We start from the raw sequence: 6,471 nt of genomic DNA on the forward strand, positions 1-6,471 counted from the left end.
AAGGATTCCACTACTGATATTTGAATACCAGTAGTGAAAAGTTCATAGACAAGGGATTTCACTACTGTTTTTCTTAAATCAGTAGTGAAAAGTAGACACGGTGGCAATGTTGTAATTACGTTGAAATTTGTTTTAATTGGATTTCACTACTGATTTGGTCTTCAACGGTAGTTAAATCCCTTAACTTAGAATGTATACCCTTTCCTTCTCATTCTCTCGTACGCGAAATCTTTCTCACAAAACCTTAAAACGATTTCCCAATTTTCTTATTTTCTACTTTCACTTTCCCAATTTCACTCTTTGCCCCATGAAATTCCTCACTCTTCAACAATGTTTCCATTTCAAGATGCTTCATCCACCGCTTCTTCTACCCTAACCTCTTCGGCCACCGCTCTCTTTTCTTCTAGCTATTGCTATTGCGTGACCTAATTTGACTTTCTTATTTGTTCGGATTTCACGCTTTCAGTTTCGATTTGTTCCGTATTGCACGCTTTCAGGTTCGATTTGTTTGGAATTCACCTCTTTCAGTTTCGATTTGTTCCTTTCTGATTTTTCCTATTTTGACTTCTTTTGCTCTAATTTTACTTCTTTTCTTAGGTTTCAGTTTGATTCCTTTGCATATGTTAAAAGGTAAAGTGAAATATGTTTCCATCTCTGTGTATTCGAATTGATCCCTTCCTAATTTTACTTATGTTAGTGTTCTAAAGTGTAATTGAATTGTTTTAGCATTTGGATTTCAGTGAATCATAATGAATTAGGTCTTCTTTGATGTTTGGGTGATTATAGGCTATAGTGGAAGCAGCTGATACTGAATTCATCATACTTGGCCAGCGAATTTATTAAATTACTTGGCCTTAAGGTACCTATTTGTTGTTTCAATTTTTGTATCAGAAACCAAATCAAACTGAATTTTATCTGTTTAATGCTTTTTCGATTCATGTAATATTCAATGTTTCTTTTTCATTTTAATTGATTACTTTGTGTTAGGGTAATTTAAGTACTATATTTTAACCTGGTTGATTTTTTAGGATGAGGGGAGGGGGTCTGCATAGCGCCTATAGCGCCGCTATTAACATCATAGAGTTAAGCCAACCCTCATTGATATTCACGAAAGAAATGGACAAGTTCATATTGGGAATGACAATGGTTCTTAGCCATCTAATGTAGTTATCTATTATAAGTCATCAAATTACTTCAAAATTAGTTTACAGTATCTGTTCACATGGAACACAAAACAAGTTCTTGACTTCAATTGCATTTTTTATTTTAGTTTTTTTTCTTCTTTCTGAAAAGGAATCTTTTTAGTATAAGTAAAATATCAGGACTGGATGGGGAAGATGAAAACTAATGTTTGTTTTGCTTGATTTCTATGCTTTTAGGTTTTTGTAAATGTACTTTTGTGTGTTTTATGTGAATTGGCTGATTATAATTAGAATAACCATATTCTGAATTTGATTAGAATTGGCTGTCATCATGTGGACTGAATATATACCGGAATTCCGGAAACAATTGATCAATAACTTGATTCACTTTAATGTTTCTTTTTTTATTTTGAAGGACTTTATCTTGAGGAGATCATTAAGTGGTAACAGAAACAATCAGTTGCATTGGCTACTCAGCACACTACAAGTAAATTGTAGCAACTGGCATGGTTGGTAATGACCTTCTCAAGTAAGCTTTAGAAACCTGGTTGTGTTATTTCTCTTCTGGATGAGGCCTAGTATGTGACCTTTGTCTATTATTGCAGTTTGAGCATGAGAAAATGAGTTCTGAGACTGTAGCTGGCATATTTGGTTAAGGTTTGGTTTTATCAATTTTTTTGAAATATTTTGGTAATGTGTTTGCAGATTGTTACTACAATACAAAATAAGGCTTACAATTTCTAGCTATCTTCTCACTAAATCTCTTACTCACTATTTGTCTACCCTGATCCCTTTGTCTCCTGTCGTTTTGAAGAGAGTGTCTTGTGTGCTAACTTAAAAATTTGTCTTCTCATCATCATCATCATTATCACCATATGTTTATTCTTGCTTATTTTGGAGTATGCTATGCCTAATAATTGATTACTACTCACTCATCTTGTGTGCTGGCTTTCTCTAGTTAATTAATTCAGTACCTTATGATCAATTTGAAAGTTACATAATATGTTTTATGAATTTTAGGGAGTTCAAAGAAGCTACCAAGGTTGGTGTACTTTGGACCTTAAACACAGAGAGGTACAGTCATGTTTAAGAATGGAATTTCAAAATGATCACTGAAATTGAAATTCTTGACCACGTTAGTCTTTTGGGTCGATCAATTTAGTCCCTAAAATTGTTCTGTAAGGGCTAATGTGATTGAGTATATTCAATTTCAGATATCGTTTTAAAATTTTGTTAATTATAGGAACATAATTGTTCCAACCTTTATGTTTTATTCTCTTTTTTGTATATTTTTATGTTTTTGTTATTATTGCATCGAGTTGATTTTTACGATGTTTTCTTGTAAGGTTGCTCGGTACAAGTCTGTTGTGCAGGTTGTTGGCACTGTGCAGGTACAAGTTTGTTTGTATATTTTAAGTTTGGAATAGTGATGTTGTTTATGTCTGCACTATGGTAGCTTAATATGTCTCAATGACAGGGACATAATATATCTGGAAAGGATCAGCGTGTTCATTGCTCCATAAATATCAACACAGAGACTGGACGCTTGTCAGCAAGAAGACCAAGTTTGCAGGTTCTTCCAGCTTGATTTTATACTTTGAACTTTCAAATAGAAGTATCTATTTTCTTTTGGATGAGGATGAGGGATATGCATAAATTTATACTTTGAACTTTCAACACATACTATTTTAATTTTGGATTTGGATGAGGGATATGCATAAATTTATACTTTGAACTTTCAAATAGAAGTATCTATTTTCTTTTCAAATGTATATTTGATTATCTTAATATTTTACAATTATTTGAGCTTACAGTTAGTTCTACTGCATTATAAATTTATGTGATTAATCATTGGATTTAAAATGAATTCAGATTTAATCTAACTTGTATAATTCATACATTAGAATCAATTCCAGCTTTGGAAAAAGACCGATACAAAATCCGTCAAGCATTCATTGCTGCTCCTGGAAATTCTCTTATAGTTGCTGATTATGGACAGGTTTGTAGTTCACTTATATGTCTAATTCATTATTCATCAAGTTGATTGGTATTTCATTCTGTTGATGGAGTTATTATGTATTGTTACAGTTGGAACTTAGGATACTTGCACATCTTACTAATTGTAAGAGCATGTTGGAAGCCTTTGAAGCTGGTGGAGATTTCCATTCCAGAACTGCAATGAATATGTACCCGTATATTCGTCAAGCGGTTGATCATGATAATAAGGAAGTGCTTCTTGAATGGCATCCTCAGTCTGGTGAAGACAAACCCCCTGTTCCTCTCCTGAAGGTAAGCTTTCTTTTGATATACTTATAGTTATGTATTGACCCCTGATTCGAATCACACTGCCCAGCCACATAAAACACTTATTTTATGTACAATTTTAATACTATAAACTATATGATGTGCATAGCAGTAGAAAAAAAAAAGTGTATAGCAGTAAAATTATAGTTTGTAGTATTACATGATTGAACTTGTATAGCAGTAGCATTATAGTTTATAATTTAATAGCAATAAAATGACCCGTAGTGGAATCCTCAATTCTTAAAAAAAAAAAAAACTGGAAACCATACATACCACTACGGATATGTGTAAATACCCGTAGTGGAATCTCATACATACCACTACGGGTATTTGTAAAAACCGACGTGGAATCCCCATAATTGCAAATAATAATTACAGAAGAAATTAGGATACCACGACGGGTATAAAAAGACCCGACGTGGAAAGTGTGTACTTACAACGTCGACCGCGTTTACTACTGGCCACGGCCAGTAGTGGAAAGTCTGTTTGGCCAGTAGTTGTATCTCCTTTCTGCACTAGTGAAGGGACCAAATTGAAACCTAAAATAAACGTAAGGGATCAAATGTATAGTTAAGTCTTTTTATATATTGTTATAGATAAAATCGACTAACAATAAAAGAAAGCAACCCATAAATATTTTATAGAAGAACTACATTTTGATTTTCCTATTGCACCTAAAGATACGTAGGCGCAAGACCCTTCCATTGTCAAACAAATAATAATAATAAGAACTTTTTCCTTTTATTTAAGGTTATTATTATTTGATTGTGTTTATATTTTTTCTTTATTTGTGTAAAATAAGTAGTTAAAAATATTATGTTGGCTGACTCAAAGTACTTTTTTACTTGAAAGTGACTCAAAGTTGTTGGTTGACACTATCCATTCGAGAAGACGGGGCAATTCAGAATTTAGTTTAATTGTTAACGACATTATTCTTCTTATGTCATCTTCTTATGTAAACTTTGAGGTTAAGTTTGTTAGAGACAAACAAATTTGGTTGCTGATACTCTTGCTAGGGCGGCCAATGTTTAGGCTAGTTTTCATAAATTTGAGATTATTCCCTTATGTATGGAACATTTATCATTTGATATGAATTAAGTTTGTTTGGATAAAAAAAAAGTAGTTAAAATTAGGCTTAACTACACATTTGGTCCCTTACATTTATTTTAGGTTTCAATTTGGTCTCTTACGTTTAAAAAGTATCAATTAGGTCCCTTACATTTATTTTAGGTTTCAAGTTAGTCCTTTTCGTCAATTTTGTCACTTGTGGCAGTCAATTTGCATATGTGGACAGACACGTGGCACTTCTACACGCTAACACGTGTACTGTTCAAACGGTTTAGTGACAAAACTAACAGAAAAGACTAACTTGAAATCTAAAATAAATGTAAGGGACCAAATTAATACTTTTTAAACGTAAGAGACCAAATTGAAACCTAAAATAAACGTAAGGGACCAAATGTGTAGTTAAACCTTAAAAATATTATAATTTCCATACAATTAATTATATATAAAAATATGTAATCATCTTATATATATATATATATATATATATATATATATATATATATATATATATATATATATATATATATATATATATATATATATATATATATATATATATATATATATATATATATATATATATATATATATATGGGGTTTTCTAACTTAGACCCTAGTTAGGTCTAAGTTAGCAAGGTGCACCTTTTGAGTTGGACAAAAATACCCTTTTTTTTTTTTGAAACAATAGAGCAACTGGGGCATGTATGTAATTTGCATCATAAAAATACCCTTTTTTTTTTTTTTGAAACAATAGAACAACTATTACATTTTTTAAATTTCTTCCAAATTTCGACCTCATTTTACGTGCGAATCGAACGCCGATTTCAAAAACTAATACCGGAAACCTTTGTAAAATTGAAAAACGATCAAAATCCATATAAGGAACGTCGAGTTTCGTTGAGTATTGAGGGAGATCGAACCGGGTCAAAAACCGGGTCGCACGACCCGTTTCTGCATAAAACGGGTGGGAGGGACGATGAACAGTGCGCGTCGCCCACGCCCACTCTCACCGGCGGCGCGTGGGGGCGCGTGCGGCCTCAGGGAGGCTCTATTTTTTTTTTATTTTTTCATAATAAAATAGTAGATAATATTCTGGAAATTTTGGTATATTGTATGAAATTTTTGGAGACCCGAAACTATTTTTAGTTAATTAAATGATTAAAAAGGTAATTAAAAATATTATAATTCCATAAAAAATTTCCAAAATTTTATGTAAAGTACTATGAATTATTTAGAACCCTCTTGTGTACCTCACTCTCCCTAGTTCAAGTCATGAAATTATTTTCACAAATTCCGCTGATTATTTAAAACCATTTAACAAATAATAATAATAATTTCATAGATTTGTACTCTGAAACCAATTGTTTTTTTATTTGTTTCTAATAAAATATTAGATAATATTCTGGAACTTTTGATATATTTTATGAAATTTTTTGAGACCTGAAACTATTTTTCGTTAATTAAATGAGATAAAACGGTAATTAAAAACTATTGTTTGCTTCTGAAACCATTTAGCTGGAAGAATGGTTTCAGAGAGTTATACTGTGAAACCATTCTAGCAGTAAAATGGTTTCAGAAGCAAACAATTAAAAATCAACTCCCCTGAAACCATTCTATCAGTGAAATGGTTTCAAAGTACAACGTTCTGAAACCATTGTACCAGCTAAATGGTTTCAGAAGCAAACAATTAAGAAATTACTCACTGAAACCATTCTACCAGTAAAATGGTTTCAGAGAGTTATACTGTGAAACCATTCTACCAGCTAAATGGTTTCACAGTATTATATAAAGATAATTAAAGGTAGTGAAAAATTGAGTGTTTTTTTTTGTGTCCAAATCAAACGAACCAAGTCTCTATTTGTAGACAAAAAAAAATTATGAATTTTGGTATAAAAATAAAAAAATAAAAAATTAATTTACAACGAAATAATTGAGTTTAAAGTATTAAATGAAAAAA

General features: G+C 31.6%; 1 long non-coding RNA gene across 3 annotated transcripts; it reads left to right on the plus strand.

The window, feature by feature from the left end:
• The first annotated feature begins 215 nt into the window (after positions 1–215).
• On the plus strand, positions 216–4,565 carry LOC123887457. Of its 3 annotated transcripts, none has more exons than XR_006801495.1 (11): positions 216–497; positions 598–630; positions 787–859; positions 1,558–1,671; positions 1,748–1,799; positions 2,163–2,216; positions 2,489–2,533; positions 2,620–2,715; positions 3,047–3,141; positions 3,231–3,431; positions 4,299–4,565. It is a non-coding gene; the product is annotated as an uncharacterized LOC123887457 (long non-coding RNA). The 3 variants fall into 3 exon arrangements; XR_006801497.1 differs by having other exon boundaries at positions 226–497; positions 4,309–4,506; XR_006801496.1 differs by having other exon boundaries at positions 230–497; positions 3,059–3,141; positions 4,299–4,506.
• The last annotated feature ends 1,906 nt before the right edge of the window (positions 4,566–6,471 follow it).

This window comes from Trifolium pratense, linkage group LG5 (genome assembly GCF_020283565.1).
Source record: "Trifolium pratense cultivar HEN17-A07 linkage group LG5, ARS_RC_1.1, whole genome shotgun sequence".
Classification (NCBI taxonomy): Eukaryota; Viridiplantae; Streptophyta; class Magnoliopsida; order Fabales; family Fabaceae; genus Trifolium; species Trifolium pratense.